This window comes from Phyllobates terribilis, unplaced genomic scaffold, assembly GCF_046119375.1.
Source record: "Phyllobates terribilis strain yellow unplaced genomic scaffold, ASM4611937v1 Scaffold_13__5_contigs__length_258822181, whole genome shotgun sequence".
NCBI classification, from domain to species: domain Eukaryota; kingdom Metazoa; phylum Chordata; class Amphibia; order Anura; family Dendrobatidae; genus Phyllobates; species Phyllobates terribilis.
In genome coordinates this window covers 187,552,168-187,570,444 of record NW_027362773.1, presented here as the reverse complement: position 1 = coordinate 187,570,444, position 18,277 = coordinate 187,552,168, and the positions used below count along the sequence as shown (strand labels likewise).

At 46.8% G+C, this 18,277-nt stretch overlaps 1 protein-coding gene across 3 annotated transcripts in view; it reads left to right on the top strand.

Moving 5' to 3' along the window:
• B3GNT9 (UDP-GlcNAc:betaGal beta-1,3-N-acetylglucosaminyltransferase 9) overlaps positions 1 to 18,277 on the top strand; it is a 48,233-nt gene that overhangs the window by 8,039 nt on the left and 21,917 nt on the right. Inside the window, exon 1 of one of the 3 annotated variants that reach the window (XM_073659096.1) lies at positions 3,689 to 4,088. The exons of 1 other annotated variant lie outside the window; for it this stretch is intronic. The gene's annotated coding sequence lies outside the window, so the exon portion shown is untranslated. Of the gene's footprint in view, positions 1 to 3,688; positions 4,089 to 18,277 lie in introns of those variants that run through there. One more of the 3 variants, XM_073659095.1, reaches the window with a different exon arrangement.

The following is an 18,277-nucleotide window of genomic DNA, read 5'->3' as shown; positions in this document are numbered from 1 at the left end:
GTCTGTTTCGTGATCCATTTGGACCCCTCATTTTTTATATTCTGTTGAAGGCAATTACATTTTTGCCATAAATATGGTTTATCTAGGGCTAGAAAAACATGGCAGTTTCCTTTCCCCTGACCGTAGCTGCAATACCACATTCAACCTGTGGACAGGGGTGGCACTGTGTTGTTGTTTTTTTTATAGCAGCCATGTTTTTTAATCAGGTTTCCAAATGAGTGGTGAGGAACTAGACGAGGCAAGGAAAAACAGGCTAGGGGTAATCAAATGCTTGTTCTTTCATGCCATGGATTTGGGGGAGTGGTAATATAACCCAGCATCAGAAGGGGCGCGCGCCCTCTACATTTTTGCATTCTGTACACTTCGGTAAATGTTAAAGGAATTTTCCACTTTCAGAAAACCCCTGTCCTCCATCTGCAGTTTGTTTAAAACAAACAAAATTAGCTAAACACACCCTCCCCTGGTCCAGTGCTGAGTCTCCACCCCCTGCCCTCATCTGCAGTTTGGTTAACACAAACTCTTCTCAATGCACTCTCCCCTGGTCCAATGCTGAGTCTCTACACCCTGTTCCCCCCCCCCCCCCCGTCAGCAGTTTGTTTTAAACAAATAAACTGAGCTCAACTCACTCCCCCTGGTCCAGCGCTGAGTCTCCACCTCTGCTCCCAAGTGTGTTATTGTCTGCAGCGCTGACGTCATAGACCTGCAGCCAATCAGTGAACTCAGCGGCTCTTGACGTCTACACAGACAGAGAGTTTACGGATTGGCTGCATCGCTGTCAACATGAAGTCAGTGTTGCAGACAATAACACACACTGGGAGCAGATGTGGAGACTCAGTGTTGGACCAGGGGAGAGTGAGTTGAGATCAGTTGCTGCAGGCACCCATACACTGCTACAAATTATATATTGGGGGCTATCAGTACATTTTGGGGGTTGTAGTTCCACAATTGCTGTAGGCTCGGGACCACAGGTCTACAATCTGCAACCCATATGGGTGGTCTTGCTGCTCGGTCCAAGGTCATCACTTGGGGATATGCATTCTGATTGGCTGCTCATGATTTCCGAATGTGAATGATATTGCGTTTCAGGGCTATGTATCATTAATTTACTGTTATATCCTAGTTCTTTTGCAGTCATGGTGATGGGCGCACGGCTGAGGTTTTTATCATATTTGTGAACATTTTCTGACAACTGTTTATAAAGCTTAAGAGGGTATTCCCATCTCCAGGACCCTATCCTAATATGTAGTAGATGTAATAATAATAATATTAGCAAATACCTCCAATTAGAAATGTAGCATAGTTCTCCTGATTCACTACTGCAATGCCCTGTACATGGGGTAAGTGACATAGCTAATCAGAAGAACTATGCTACATTTCTAATTGGAGGTATTTGCTAATATTATTACTATTACACCTACTACATATTGGGATAGGATCCTGGAGATGGGAATACCCATTTAAATTTTGCTCCCCCAAAAAAAGAAGTAAAAACAAGGTCAGGGATGTCTGCTCTGCTCTCCATGCTTCATTACATAATTGAGTTATTATTACTATGTGCACTGCAGTATATGGAAGGTTCTGTAATAAGAAAACATTACATTTTTTTCTGAAATTTATGAAATGATTTTATAGAGAAATGTTATAAAGACAATGTTGTAATAAAAAGGATATCGTTCTCACTTTCCATCAGTGTCTTGATCCTGATCTCATAGGTAGATAATGTGACGGTATAATGAGTGTGGAGAACTCTTAAAAAGAAACCTGCCAGGACGATTTGACTAAACTACTGCTACAGCTGTATAGATCGTAAAACAACAATAAAAATGATACCTGTCTTGTAAAAATCCGATGTAGCATCGCTGAGAAAATTAGCTTTGAAGCCACATGCAAATTAACCTGGAAGTGCATTGGGGGTGTGAGTGGACACACCCCCTATGCACTTCCAGCCTATTTTGCATGTGATTTAAAAACTTCTCATTTCTCAGCGATGGTACATTGGATTACAACAAGAGAGGTATCATTTTAATTGTTGTTTTATGACCTATACAGCTGTAGCAGTAGTTTAATTGTTAAAATGTTCTTTCCTTTAAAAATTAACTTGTCCAATTCTTTGTTGTCTTTGGAGATATAGTTTTGCCAAAAGTGTTTGGCAACAGCTTGTTTCCCTCTCCCCCATTAACATAAACATGGACGCTCGGCTGATCCAAGAACGATAGATGTTGGCCAAACTAGCACATGGCCAACAGCGATCTCATGTGTGTGGCCAAATTCATAACAACTGAATCTCTAGAAATCCCATCCACTCTGCTGAAACTGTAAGACGTTGCGTTTTTGTTTTTTTTGCACAGCAAAAATTTACAGCGTCAAAAACTCATCGTGGGAACTTAACCTTAAAATGAAGTCTCACAGCAGGTTTCTGACCCCTGGCACCAAATACAATACTGTTAACAGTTGCATAAACGCTTGTTCATTCGGAGTGTTTTTAATGGGGTTTTTTCATGCGGAAAAAAACGCAGTGTTTCACAGTGGCAGCAAAATTAATGCACATGGTTTGTTTCTTTTGCTCCTTTTGCGTTTTTTAGCTTTGATGCGATTTTTTTAAAACATAGAATATCAGTGTTTTAGCTGCAATTGTTTTTGTACCGATCACAATCAATGCATAAAAAAAAAAAAATCACATTAAAAATGCACCAAAAAACGATTTAATATGCACCAAAAAAACACACTGAATGTATATTTTCTTGCCATTAGCCTGCGTTTTTTCATGCGGAAAAAAAAACGTTACGTGTGAACATACCCTGTGGGGTAAAATTTATTTTTCTTATTTTCCCCTTTAGGTTGACTGAGTAGCTTGGAGCTGCAACTTAAAGGGGTTATTTGGCCTTAGACTGCAAATCTGCAGACTTGTGAATCCTCACATTGCACACACTGTTCGCTGTGAGGATTGCCCTATGCCAGCGCCTGGAGTTGGCAGTAATGTGACCTCACGAATGCAATTTGCATACTTCCTGCCACATTCTGACTAGACGTGTTGAGCCTCGCTCAAAGCATTTCCAATGAGCAAGGTTGAGCACGTCTAGTCGGCATGTGACTGGATGTATGCAAATCGCATTCTTTCATTCGCACGCAGCAGAAAATCCTCAAAGTTCACAGTGCGCGCAATGTGAGGATTCACAAGTCACATAAAGTAACTGCAGACTTGTAGCCTAAGGCCGAACAACCCCTTTAAAAGGTTATTCCCAAAATATGAAGTTATAGTGTAGGGGATAACTAACTGATCGCTGAGGATCTGACAGCTGGGACCCCCGGTGATCCTGAGAAAGGGGCTTCAGAACCCAGGAATCAGACGTAGCAGTCGTGCACTGGTCAAGACGGGAGCTTATTCTTCGGGTTCCAGAGTCCCGTTTTCAGGTTCGCTGCACATCCCAGTGATAACTTTTTTATCCCCATCCCATGGATAAGGGGTAATATTTCGGGAATAACCCTTTACAGCTCCATTCTCCTGTGCACAATCTCTTATATATTTGCGCCATTTATAATGCTGGTGTCCTATATGGCACCAGGGTCAGGATGCGACTGCTACATCTGCTCCCCTATAGCTGTAGATATTCCAGCACTAGACATAAGAGAAATGTAGAGTTGCACATGGCTGCAAGTCCTGTCCTGCCTCCGGCCGCCTGGCTCGGCCTCGGCTTTTATTCTGGAGGAGAGGCTTATGGAATGTACAGATTGAAGGAAATCCAGATGTGCTTATTTGGCAGCGCAGAGAAAAAGGCTTCACACAAAGGAAACAAAAGCCCGAGAAGGGTCCTGCATGGAGCAGCGATGGGACATCTGCCACTTTAAGTGCCCTTCTCCTCCCCGTCATCTCCCTCCCCGGTCATGTCCAGCCTGGCAAATATTCAGACCCGTTGTGGGGGATCCAGGAACGGTCGGTGGCGGCCGCTGAGTTTTCTGTTTCAGAACTTCTTGCTTTCTGCCACATCACAGACCAAACCTTGTGCAAGACGGATACAGATTCAGCGCCTTGGGAGTTACTAGTTGCCCATGAAGCTGCGTCTGGCGGAAAACCTGGGAAATATGAGAAGGTAAGTGCTAGATCTGATGACAGGTTAATCGGTGGGGAGGAATAAGTGAAATTTAGCATGTCCACATCAAATGGAGTAAAACATGTTGAAGTCTTTCTGGTTTGGAGTTCCTAAGACCACGTTCACACTAGTGATAAAACATGCGCTAAGTGCCAGTTCATAATGCATAACTGATGCATTATGCTATTTACAAGGTGTCCTAATATAGAACTATGGGCATCAATAAGCAAAAATAGTAATCAATGTCACCACATATGATGGTATAGGGACCCTCCCTAAAATACGTACTGCACTCCTAATTCTAGAACCCCCTTAGGTACTGGTTGGATATTGCATTTAAAGGGATATTTTACATTTTCAAAGTCATCCTCTATCCCATAACATTTTGATTGTTGGGGATCCTTAGCGATCTCTAAAGAGCCCCCCGCAGAATGGAGTGGAAGTCGATCATGCGCTCTGTCGCGTCATTCGTTCTGGTGAGAACGCCAGAGATTTCCGATATTCTCATCAGAATGAATGGAGCGGCAGAGCGTATGATCGACCTTTAGAGCCCCAGTACCTAGTATCAATGGGGGTTCCAGCAGTTAGAACCCTACTGATCAGAAAGTTGTCCCCTATACAACTCTCAAATTTGAGCATACCCCGGTAAGAAAGATAGGCTGTGTATACTTCCATGTTGGAGACATCATGGCAAATTCCGTCATGCATGTTCTAAAAAATGTTTTTTTCAATGCAGTCCATGAGATGGATCCAGCACTGGGTCATTTCCATTTTTTTTGCCCCTATGGTCAATTGAATCAAATCAGATCCACAAAACTGACGAAAGCAGATATGAACATTCAGGATCTGATTCATCATCTGCGTTTCTTTTTTAAGTCACTTTCTTTTTTCTTGTCTTTTAGTATTCATTGATGTTTTTGCAAGTAATTTTTAAAGTTGCGCAAAGACAAAACTGCTCTTTTTTTGTCTTTAGAGTTTTTTTGACTAGATGTTGCAACATTTTGATGGAACATGTGACATTTTGCGCTAGAAAAGTGCAAAAAAGTTGCACGTTCCGTCGAAATGTTGCAAAATATCCCCAAAAATTTCAGTTGCACAGAAAAGTGTTTTGAGGGATGGGGAGGACCTGGAGAACATTCGCTCAAAAACTTTGTGACTTTTTAAATATTCACAATCGATGAATCAGCCCAAAAAATCTGGAAACTCCAAACCACGGCCATAAATGGCAAATATAATAACAAAAAAAAACACAGACGATCACAAAAGATTTATTATTTCATTTGCACCACATTTTTATGTTCGCCACTCTGGGTAGAGTATGGGGTCTCCAGATGTTTTCGGCTGATTCATCATTTGCGACTTTTCAAAAATCTGATTTTTTTTTCCCGCAAATATACTCCATCTCCCCCCTCCACCACCAGGAGTGATTTTATGTATGTCAGTTTTTTGGGGTGTTTTTTTTTGTTGCCAATTTTTGCACCATTTTGCAAAACGGTTAACAGCAACAATAATGGCATTTTTTACTTTCAATATTCATGTGCGCCATTTTGAAGAAATGTGATGTAAAAAATGTCAATAAACATCACAAGACAGAAAAGTAACTTACATTGAATTGGACTTTAATCTCTTCGGCCTTGGACGTATAGTTACATCCAAGGTCGTCTCCCTCCCTTTGATGCAGGCTCTGGCACTGAGCCCGCATCTTTCCCGACACATGACAGCTGATCTGATCAGCTGTCATGTGCCCCCAACAGCCGCGGGTGGAATCGCAATCCACCAGTGGCTGTTAACATGTTTAAATGCCGCTGTGAAACTCAAACAGCGGCATTTAACATGGCTGAGTCGGAAGTGCCTCATAAGACCCACCCATCAGCGCACCTGTCACATGATCGCGGGGCGCCGATGGGTTGGCATAACAACCTGGGGTCTGCAGGAGACCCCTGTGGTTGTCATAGCCGATCTGCTATGAGCGCTGTCCTGTGGCTGGCGTTCATAGCAGATGATAATTTTTGCTACAAATAGCAAGGCTGAAACCTTGCTATGCGTAGCACAGGCAATCAGATGATCGCAGCTTCTTGTCTCCCATGGAGACTATTGAAGCATGTGAAAAGTAAAAAAAAATGTTTTTAAAAATATAAAAAAAAATAAAAAAATCTAAAAGTTCAAATCACTCCCTTTTTTTGCCCCATTCAAAATAAAACAATTGTAAAAAAATCCCCACACATACACATATTTGTTATCGTCGAGTTCATAATCGCCCGACCTATCATTATATAAAAATAATTATTCCAATCAGTAAACGGCGTAACGACAAAAAATCCAAACGCCAGAATCACGTTTCTTTCGTCGTCGCAACATTGCAATAAAATGTAATAACGGGCGATCAAAATATTGTATCTATCCCAAAATGGTATCAATAAAAACGTTAGCTCGGCGCAAAAAAAAATAAGCCATCACCCGGCCCCAGATCACAAAAAATGGAGACGCTACGGGTCTCAGAAAATGGCGCAATTTTTTCTTTTTTTTTTTTACAAACTTTGTATTTTTTTTTCACCACTTAAATAAAAAAGACCCTGTACATGTTTGGTGTCTACGAACTCGTAATGACCTGTAAGATCATAATGGCAGGTCAGATTTAGCAATTAGTGAAAATTTAAAAAAAATAAAAAAAATTGTGGAATTGCACTTTTTTTTGCAATTTCACTGCACTTGGAATTTTTTTTCCCGTTTTCCAGTACATGATATGGTAAAATTAATGGTGTTATTCAAAAGGACAACTCATCCCGCAAAAAATATGTACTCACATGGCCATATTGAAAACTGAAAAAGTTATGGCGCTGGGAAGAAGGGAAGCAAAAAATGAAAGCACAAAAACAGAAAAACCCAAGGTTGTGAAAGGGTTAAAAAAAAAGTACAAATTAAAATAAAAATATGGCGTAATTATAAAACAGACGAAAAAAATGAGAGAGACTAGACTAGACAAAAAAAAAAGGTGCAAATTCAATAATGAATCGGTTCTAGGTGTTGATCTGCTGGAGGATACAACCTCTGTTAGTGATTTATATACATGGTAAATGTTAGGGCTTGTTCACACTCTGCAAATACTCAGTGTGTGCATGCACCCTTACAATCAGAGGAAAAGTATAATAGAAACACATCACCACTCCTGTTTCTCTGGAACTTTTCAATTTGGGAGTGATTAAAGCAGGGGTCTCAAACACGTGGCCCCTCCGGCTGCTTCTTGCGGCCCGCAGGCACATAGACCCCGTAACGATCGCGGCTCTCTCCAGCAGCCGCTGACATCAGCGCTGTAATGCAGTGTATTACCGCGCAGAGACCTGCTCTCTGCACAGCAATACCAGTGGCAGCCGCTGGCCAATCAGAGGCCAACAGCTGACCTCTGCGTCCCAGCGCAGCGGCGTATGACATCACTACCATGCACAGATGTCAGCTGCTGGCCTCTGATTGCCTGGCGGCTGACACTGGTATTGCTGTGCAGAGAGCCGGTCTCTGCGCGGTAATACACTGCATTACAGCGCTCCTGTCGGCGCTGTAATGGGGGGACGGGGACCCTGAGCGCAGTATGGGGGGGCGGGGACCCTGAGCGCAGTATGGGGGGGCGGGGACCCTGAGCGCAGTATAGGGGGGCTGGGACCCTGAGCGCAGTATGGGGGGACGGGGACCCTGTGAGCAGTATGGGGGGACGGGGACCCTGTGCGCAGTATGGGGGGACGGGGACCCTGTGCGCAGTATGGGGGGACGGGGACCCTGTGCGCAGTATGGGGGGACGGGGACCCTGTGCGCAGTATGGGGGGACGGGGACCCTGTGCGCAGTATGGGGGGACGGGGAACCTGTGCGCAGTATGGGGGGACGGGGACCCTGTGTGCAGTATGGGGAGGGGGAGAATGTGCGCAGTATGGGGGGGGCCCTGTGCACAGTATGGGGTGGGGGACGGACCCTGTGCGCAGTATGGGGTGGGGGACGGACCCTGTGCGCAGTATGGGGTGGGGGACGGACCCTGTGCGCAGTATGGGGTGGAGGACGGACCCTGTGCGCAGTATGGGGGGGGGGCAGACAGACCCTGTGCACAGTATGGCGGGGACCTGGATGGGGGACATGTCTGCAAGATAAGAATAAGGATGGAGGACCATGTCTGCAATATGGGGGGCCATGTCTGCAATATGGGGGGCCATGTCTGCAATATGGGGGGCCATGTCTGCAATATAGGGGAACCTGGATAGAGGACCATGTCTGCAATATGGGGGATGTGGATGGGAGACCATGTCTGCAATATGGGGGACCATGTCTGCAATATGGGGGACCTGAATGGGAGACCATGTCTGCAATATGGGGGACCTGGATGGGAGACCATGTCTGCAATATGGGGGACCTGGATGGGAGACCATGTCTGCAATATGGGGGACCATGTCTGCAATATGGGGGACCTGGATGGGAGACCATGTCTGCAATATGGGAGACCTGGATGGGAAACCATGTCTGCAATATGGGGGACCTGGATGGGAGACCATGTCTGCAATATGGGGGACCTGGATGGGAGACCATGTCTGCAATGTGGGGGACCTGGATGGGAGACAATGTCTGCAATGTGGGGGACCTGGATGGGAGACCATGTCTGCAATATGGGGAACCTGGATGGGAGACCATGTGTGCAAGATGAGGACCAGTTCAAAAGGTGTATAGAAAATAAAATTGTATCACTAAAAATGTCACGTTGTCATGCAAATAATGAGGCCCCCCAAATTAAATGTTTTTCTGTGTGGGGCCCATATGCCCAGCTGAGTTTGAGACCCCTGGGTTAAAGGGTTACTTCCCTTCTTTAAAAGTTATAACCTATCAATAAAATAGATGATAAGCTGCAGATCAGTCAGGGGCCTCCACCAATTCTGAGAATGGAGCAATAACAGAACATGTGCACCACCTCTCCATTTATTCTCTATTGCACTGTCAGAAAAAGTTGAGCATATACCACACAGCTTTTTTTCAGCAGTTACATGGAAAATGAATGGTGAGGTGGTGCACATTGCAGACCATTGCTCCATTCATACTGGGCTCTATTAAAGATAGGTGATAACTTCTAAATATGGAAATAAACCTTTAAAGGTGTTATCCAAGACTTTTTTTTTCATGTGAGCCTAAAAGCTAACAGAGGCAGCTATCTGCCTGTTCAGAGTGTTGGCTCAGAGTGGTCACTGACCTCTCCTGCTGGCAATTCAGCTGCTCTATGTCAGCAGAGCAGCTCTTCTTCTTGCAGGCTACTCTGTTGATGGGGCGTGACTGCTAACATCATGATGATTGACAGCTGGTTCCCCGCAGTTAGGCAGCGGGGAGCCGGCTGTCAATCAGAATGACATCAGTAGTCACACCCCATCAACAGAGCAGCGCTCTGTCGATATGATGTCGGTGGAAGCCACTGAATCTCTGACAGGAGCGATCTATGACCATTCTTTGCTGGCAGAGATCGGTGCCAGGCACAACAGGCAGATAGTTCTTAGACCCACAGTAAAAAAAACAAAAAAAAACCTTATATGGACCTGGATAACCCCTTTAAGCTTTAATAATGTATTATAGGTCAATTTTCCTAGACCTAAGCTTTATGGAAGACCTTTAGTACCATTATCATGATCCCAAGCCAGCTAGCTGGTTGTGTCCCACTAGCTCAGGCGCAACTGAAAATTAGAGATCGTCTGCAGAGGTAAATCTGGTGAAAAATGTGTAAGGGAGTGTAGAGGCTATCATCCCCCTCCCTTGAAGAATCAGAGCTGATATGATGCATTTTGTTGTTTTTGCACATGCACTGTATTGCATGCCTAATGATTTGTATTGTTATGTGATGAGATTGTGTTCTGCCCAGCAACAGTTAGTTGGTAAGTATAGATAGAGTTAAGAGTTGGGACTAGCCCAGGATGGGAGGAGCTACATGGGGATACAGGAGAGGACTTCCTGGTAGTTATTCAGATAGGGTCCAGCCTTCAGCAGTATCAGACCTAAGGTATGAAGGTTGGCAGATCCGCATGTAATGGGTGTTTGTGTGGCAAGATGGAGACAAGAGGAGCAGATAGTAAGACTCTGAAGAGAGAATTCAGTCAGGAGGTGGAGCAGAGGGACAAAGAAAGAGCATTGAGGCCGGGGTCAGGAAGCCCATTTGGATAGTACAGAGTTATCAGCCAGAAAAGTAATGTAACGTAAAAGGGAACGGAAAGCAAGAAGAAGGGAATATGCAGCGCGTGATAGTTACTAAGCATCAGTACTAAAGGAAGCTAAGTAATTGCCATACTGGCACAAACTCTCCTAAGGAGAGAAGGACGCATTACTACATGATGGAGTTTAAGACTCTTGCTGACTGGACTTTAGTGATGTTGAGGAAGATGGAAGCGCCCAAGATAGTTGGCTGGGCTGTACTAATATTAGAGAGGGGCACTGAGAAGAGCAGAGCAATTTCAGTAAGGAAGGAAAGGTGTGTGATGTTGCATATTGCTAAAGAAACGTCCATGAAGATTCATACCTACTATCTGCTGTATATAGGTTCTAATATATTAATCTTCAGTAAAAGAAGTTTATTTTTGAACAGTGGTCTTGCTCATTTTACTCCGTAACATCTGGTCCTGGCCAGCCGAGTACAGCAGCATCTTCAAATGCGTATTGCCAAAGCAACACAAGTTCATACACCCAACCAGGACCCCCATTTTCACGTAACGTGTCGGGGTGTCGCGGATGCTCCCCTCGCCCACAACTATCACCCTGCACCACACTACAAATGCAAGATACAAGTCATATAATGGCCAGAAATAGTGTTATTCCTCGTGTACACAGGGCAGCTTATTCTGAAAAATTATCTAAAATTACATTTTATCACTATGTTAAAGAAGTCACCAGCCGGGTCATTCCATGTGAAGTGAACCAATGAATATTACCACTATATTTTTATTTCTTTTGAGAATTTGTTCTTTGGTAATACTGTGTTAGAGGATGCAAAATGTGATGAAAAAAAAATTCTATACATTTTAGTTTTTTTTTAAATTAATTTTCAAAGCTGTGAAAAAGATGAGAATTTCTGTGTTGTATGCCTTTACATTTCTCCTCATAACTCAGGCAAGAACCAAGATAGGGGAATGGGAAAAACACCATTTAACTCCGAACAGTACAGGCTTTCAACAGATATGTCACAAGAGTATCTTTGTTAAATATTTTACCCATGCGGAATCAAATGCAAAATTTCAAAACGCATTTCTAAGAAATCAATATGATATTAAATTTGCAAAAAAAAAAATCACATGTGCCTCCTATTCTCCTAGCCACATCTGTACCAGAATTCAAGCTGGGCTCTCAATGGGATCATACTTATAAAAAATAGCAAAAAAAAAACAACTATATAAATAGTGTCAATGCGAAAATCTTGAATTCAGATCTGTTCAGCTTGTGGTCTAAAAGGGTAGGGTCTAAGTTTTCCTATTAAAAAAGTCATGTTTTTTTTTTAGATATTAGGAGGATGGAGGGATCATTCGCTGCTTCTTTACACGACGAACGGCTGAGTGGACCGTGAGATGAGCGTTATACACACTCAAATCTTCCCGCTCAGACTGCTCTTCACCAATCCAGTCATATCTCCCAGGTCTGCCCAGTAACGGACAACCTGAGCAGATTCTCATTCTAACATATGATTAGGATGAGACTGTATTTAGAAAATCGCACTTAAAAAAATGATCCTAAGGAGAGCCCAACTTGAATCCTTGTAGAAATGTAACCAAGAACTCATGTAGCACATATGCCTTTTTTGAAAATTTTATAACATTGTTTTCTTCAAAATTGAGCATCAAAATTTTGAATTTGATTCCTCAAATGCAAAATATCAACAAACATAATCTTGTGACATATCAAATTAAAGCCTGTACCGTTCTAAACAAAACGGTGCCTCTCCCATCTCTTTATCTTATTCCTAACTCGAAATATGATAAAAATTTAACATCATACAAGCCCAAAATTCAGACTTTCAAAACTTTAGAAATCTAGAAAAAAAATTAACCAATGAAGATAAAATTGTAAAATATTTTTTTTTTAAGAAAAAAAAAAAATCCGAAGACATAGGGTAAAAAAAAAAAATCAGATTTGGATCACTTGACCCAGACGCAGGGGCAGACATGGTGCAACCTATGCAGCAGCACAGGGGCCCAAGAGGTAAGGGGGCCACTGTCTCTAAAGCAAAATTGTGCATTATGATGAGCTATTGGACTTCAAGGGGCCCCTATATTGTTCTTGTACAGGGGCCTCCTCTGTCTGTATCTGCTCCTGACAAGAAGTATATATATTTCTAGCTTGTATTAACAAAACCAGATTTGTTTGGAGTAATATGAAAATCATTGTGATGTTACAGATATTTTCCTGGACCTCCTCTCATGTGCTCCTGTATAGATGCTTAATTGACACTCTCGTTGCAACATTGTATATGATTATTTATCTTCCACCTCCATGCAATGTATTCCTAATGAACTTGTTGTTGGCTTATACACAGTTGTCAATCTAAACAATTAGTGCTGCAGTGTAAAACATATGGGAGAGGAGAGAAGCAACCGGAGTCACTGAAAGACCGGAGGCTCATTTGAGGTTATGTCACGCAAGCAGAGGGAAAGACTAAGTGCAACACGAAGGGAGAGGGGAAGGAATCCCAAACACTAGGCTAAGGGGGGTGGAGACCCCTAGACAGATCTAATATCACCCTGCCTACCCTGTCGTCCCTATAAAGGTTCAGCACCTATCGCTGAGCAGGAAACCTAATTCCTGAATGTCCCTAGAGCTTGGCCCTAGATAGGGAGGGGACTGGGTGAGCACTAGTCAATCCCCACTATAAACTAAAGACAAAAAAGGTAAACAAACAAAGGGGATACACTTAGCTTGAGCAGACACCAGAGAGATAACGCCAACTGTCCTCCAAGGGCACCAGAGAAGAAACTAGCCAACTGCTAGTGCTCTAAGCCAACACAGAGGTACATAGAACTATCACCGGCGCCTCTCTGGAGAAACTGAGAGTTTTTAACTACCAAGCAAGGGTGTGTCAATCAGCAGCAGAAGGTGGAGGTAGCTGCTGGGTCCTAAAGGCAGAAGGATATAACAATACTAAAGAGATGAGAGGATCAAGAAGGTGTCTGCAATGCCAAGCGCAGTGACCTTCTGCAGCCGGCTCCAGAGCGACTGTCTGTCACACCTGACACACCCGTGACAGGTTAGCTCTAATTTCCAATCGACAGTGCAGCAGAGTCTGGTTAATTGATCATAGCAATACTTCATGGTGTACATACAGTCCAATCTGTGGGCAGCACGGAATAGAGACGGAGACACTGAGCACAATGAAATTTAGGTTTGTTGGTAAAGATTTAGCATAACTTGTAATTTATTGACATCCCTGGTGTTTGTATACATAAGAGTCCAGTGGGCGGTCCTACAAGTGATTGACAGTTATCTCTGCATGCACAGATATAAAGGGAAGACTGTTAATCATCAGTAGGACCGCCCACCAGACTCATGTTTTTCAATGAATAAAATGCAAGTTTCAGTAAAACTTTTTCCACAAAGATATATATCAATCTGATCAGCTCCTCCTGCTCTACAACATCCCGCCTGCAGATCAGAGACTATTTTTTAACATGACAGGTTCCATTTGAAACCGCACCCCCAAATGATACACTTGTTCAGAGGAGCACTTTAACTTTTGCCCTAAATTTCAACTCATCTATCAAACTTTATACCAGCCAGAAAAACTTGGCAAAACTTTTGAATAATGGAATGCCCCAAAGAATTGTTAGATCTTTCTCTTATTATACTAAAATGAAAAACAAAAAGGCTTAAAGTTCTTTTGTGCCCAAGGAAAACAATTCTGTATACTCTCTGGATACAGATACCAGGTATCACTTATCTAATGGAGAATTAAGGCTCATAGGCTGGAACATTTCAATGAGTGAAATTGACGCGCCCCCTGGGACATATTCCTTTTTGAGGGGAATACCCGGCACCGGATCAGATGGGGGGTTGTAGTCTCCGAGCGGCTGTGACCCGGCCCCGTGCCCAGGGCGTCAAGCTAAGTGTTATGTGGCAGTCCTACAGATGTTATTAAGAGTTCTTTTGTGTCGACTACGCCACCCGTTGTGATGCGGTCACTGGGGCCGCCGCTGCAGCAGGTTCCGCTGAGGCTGATGGTGGGTGCGCAGCTTGGTGGGATAACCCCCAACGGGAGGGGTATAGCCTCAGAGGGGACAGGCGCAGAGGATGGGGGTTGTGGTGGTGTAGTGCAGACGGCAGTGAAGACAGAGTCGGGTTGTGCAGTTAAGGGTGTTTACTTACTGCAGATGTTGTACTGGTCACTCCAGCTGCTAGTGACCACCCGAGCCGTGCTGCGTCCACCAGGTCCTGGATCCAGCCAACCCCCAAACAAGTCCGGAGCGTGGCCCTGAGCTCTCTTTCTGTCCCGTTCTCTGGCCGTCCCCACCAGTAATCCACCTAGGTCCAGCTCCCTCGGGCCTTCTGTTGGGACACCCTTGGCCCTGGGTTCCCTGACCCTTCATGTGGTGTGCCTTCGGGGTGGATGTGATGGGTGACCGTGGCAAACGCTGCCCACGGTCTCCGGTCTCTGGCTGGGGAATGTCTTTACCCCCACCAGCTTGGGTTCCGGTACCCTGATGCCGACTCTTCACCCGCTGCTTTTAGTTGGGATCTCAGAGTCCTTCTCCTCTGTGCTCTGGGTCTCTCTCTTTTCTCCTCTCTCACTCTGGGTCTTGATCTTTCTTCTCCCCTCTCCTGACTTGTTCTCTGCAGCTGATCCTCTCTGCATCTGATCCTCTGCATCTGACCCTGATCTTAGTTGGTGCCCACCTTATATACACCCTCTATGTGTGAGCTCAGGTGACCAGCACCCAATGAGCTCCTAACTTTACCCAGGCTGCTCCCCCTATCTGCCCCTACACTACATGGGATGTACCACCCCCCCTCCCACTCCAGCCAGGAACAGACTCGGTCGTACCTGCACATTTCTAAGTGGGAGTACCGTCGGTCTGCTCCTCGGAAATGGGATGTGTGTAGTGCATGCAGCCTACCGAGCTCAGATCCACACTCCATCCTTACCCGGGAGTGGAATATCACACCTCTGGGTTGAGGTGCAATACCCCTGTAGCAGCCGAATCCTCAGGGTGCTACATTCCCCCCTGGTAAATCACAGCACGTCCTCGGGCTGTAAAGACAAAAAAAACATCACCAAAACATACAAATTTTTCATATAAACATAATAAAACATATAAAACATTATATAAATAACATATCTTAGCAGATAAAACTTTCTCGTCGTCTCTTGTTTCTGGTTCCTCCTCCTCCGGACACTGTGCAACGTGTGTCCGGGAAAAGTGCGACAGTCTCTTAGAAAAACTGATTTTCCTATAAAACCGGTAGGGGGCGCTTTAGGACGCGCAACTATATACAGGGGAAGTTGGAAGTTGGCCGCTCTCAGTCCTCGGCCAGGTAGAGGGAAGGGAATGGCTGCTCACAGTCCTCAGCCTGTGGGATTAAGGGGTTAACGGGTAAACAGTTCACTCAGCTGGTCCCAACGGGGACTATATATAAGTATCAACAGTTTCAGTTTCTTTATACCCCGATTGGGTAACTATCTACAGCACTTCTCTGCCGCACTCAACGGCGTCTTCCTCCTGCTCTTTGCTTTTTGCTGGTGGTAACTTCAGACCCGTCCGGGTCCTCTTGCTCCTCCTCCTCGCACCGCAACTCCTCCTCCGTCAGGCGGTGTACGTGGAGGGCGTAAGGTCCTTTGGCACACTTGTGCCGGGTGAAGGTGACCTCGTCTCCGATGTAGAGGTCACGACCTCTGTGCCCCTCCGGCAGATGGGACTCCACGTCTCTGCGCGTGACAAAGACGTCGCCGGGGGTGTTGTTGTCTCTAATGAAGCCCCACCCGTGCTGCTGGTTGAACTTTATCACTGTCCCGATGGTGCGGGGATAATGCGCTGCACGGGGGTCCCTCCTGGTCCGGCTCTTCTGCTCCGCGCTCCTCACTTGAGCTTGCTGTTCCCGGACCCGCCTCTCTCTCCGCTCCCTCGCAAACTCCTCAAGCTGTTGGCGGCAGCACTCAGCACGCTCCGCTGCAGCTGCCCTGGTTTCCTGAGTGAACCCCATTAGATCTTCTCCGGTGGGGTCCCACTCAAACTGCGCTTCCGCTAGCGGGGGCGAGATCCTTATTACGGGCTTCGGAGCCGGAAACAGGGGTGCACACATGGCCCCAACCCTCCTCTGGTGCTCCAGTTCGTAATACTTCTGGGGCCAGATGAAAGGCTGCCCGTCCGGCCACGTGTGCTGGGCAAACAAGTCCTCTCCCAGACGCGGCACCCTTGGTTTTACGGGTGCGGGCGCGGTGGTGGTGGCGCCCGGGTTGCCCAGGCCTTGCGGCCAGGCCTGGGGCACCTGGAAGGTGAAGGGCACCGTTAGGACGGCGGCGCCCTGGGCTACCTGGCCTTGCGGCCAGGCCGGAGGCTCCGCGGAGGTAGGGGGCGCTGTTGGTGTTGCGGCGCCCGGGAATTCTAGGCCCTGCGACCAGGCTGGTGGTACTTCCTGCTTGGTCACGCTCGGGGTCGAGGCGTGTGACGTCACAGGGGTCGCGGCGGTGGCTTCCGGTTGGGGCCTAGTCTGCGTCGGTGACATGGCGTTTTCGGGCACAGCAGGGGGACTTTCGGGCTCTGCGACGGGGAGCTGGGGTAGGTAAGCGGTGTCACGGCTTGGGGTATAGGCGTCCCCTTTACCTGCCTCCATGCGTTCGGCTCCCTTCTCGGCGCCGTCTCCGGCCTTGGGTCCTCCCGCGCCATCCTCAGAGGCGGTCTCCTTCCTCATCTTGGCTGGCGTGCTCCGGGTCTTGGTTTCAGCTTGCGTCTTGGTTTCAGCTTGCTGGGCCATCTCCCGGCTCCATTCCGCCAATATCTCGCGCTGTACCCGGGCCATCCTCCGTGCGAGACCCTCCAGGGCAGTCTGTGCACACTCCCGGTCTCGGGGGAGCTGTGCAAGGACCTCCACTGGGCCTAGTGGGGTCGTGGTGTCCAGCAGGCTCCTGACCAACGGGTCGGTGCTGCTCTGCTCTTCTTCCAGCAGGCTCCTGGCCAGCGGGCCGGTGCTGCTCTGCTCTCTGGACATCTCCGGGTGAGCTTCTCTGCTACTCTTCTCCAGGCTTCCTGCCTCCGGGTGCACTCGCTCCAGACTGCTCCAGGCGGCACCCATCTTCGTTCTTTTCTTTCGTCTCCTCCCACTTCGAGGGCGGTCCCGGGGCAACTCGGTGACTGTCAGCTCCAGGGGTAGTTCTTTCACGCTGACAGACACCTCCAGCATCACAGTCTCTGTTGGTGGGGGCGGTTTCCACTTTTGGCGCCATTTTCTGTCCTGGCCCACGATGGGAGGCGGCCTCCTGCCCTCCTTTGGCACGCCCATAATGGCGTCCGCTGCTCTTCCAAGGCGGGAAATCTGCGGTTTTGGCGGGAAGCGTCGCCCAGTGGCGGGAAACTCTGCAGATGGCGGGAACAAGTTGGAAATGGCGGACAATCGGCGGGAAACGACTGGTGATGGAGTCCGATGGCGTGGACCCTCCGGAACCGGCGGGAGACTTCTTTCTGAGGTAAACTTGCACTTTTCTTCAGGCACGCAGTACCCGGGTGTTGCGGGCACGTAATCCTGCCGACTACGCCAAAGTTGACGCGCCCCCTGGGACATATTCCTTTTTGAGGGGAATACCCGGCACCGGATCAGATGGGGGGTTGTAGTCTCCGAGCGGCTGTGACCCGGCCCCGTGCCCAGGGCGTCAAGCTAAGTGTTATGTGGCAGTCCTACAGATGTTATTAAGAGTTCTTTTGTGTCGACTACGCCACCCGTTGTGATGCGGTCACTGGGGCCGCCGCTGCAGCAGGTTCCGCTGAGGCTGATGGTGGGTGCGCAGCTTGGTGGGATAACCCCCAACGGGAGGGGTATAGCCTCAGAGGGGACAGGCGCAGAGGATGGGGGTTGTGGTGGTGTAGTGCAGACGGCAGTGAAGACAGAGTCGGGTTGTGCAGTTAAGGGTGTTTACTTACTGCAGATGTTGTACTGGTCACTCCAGCTGCTAGTGACCACCCGAGCCGTGCTGCGTCCACCAGGTCCTGGATCC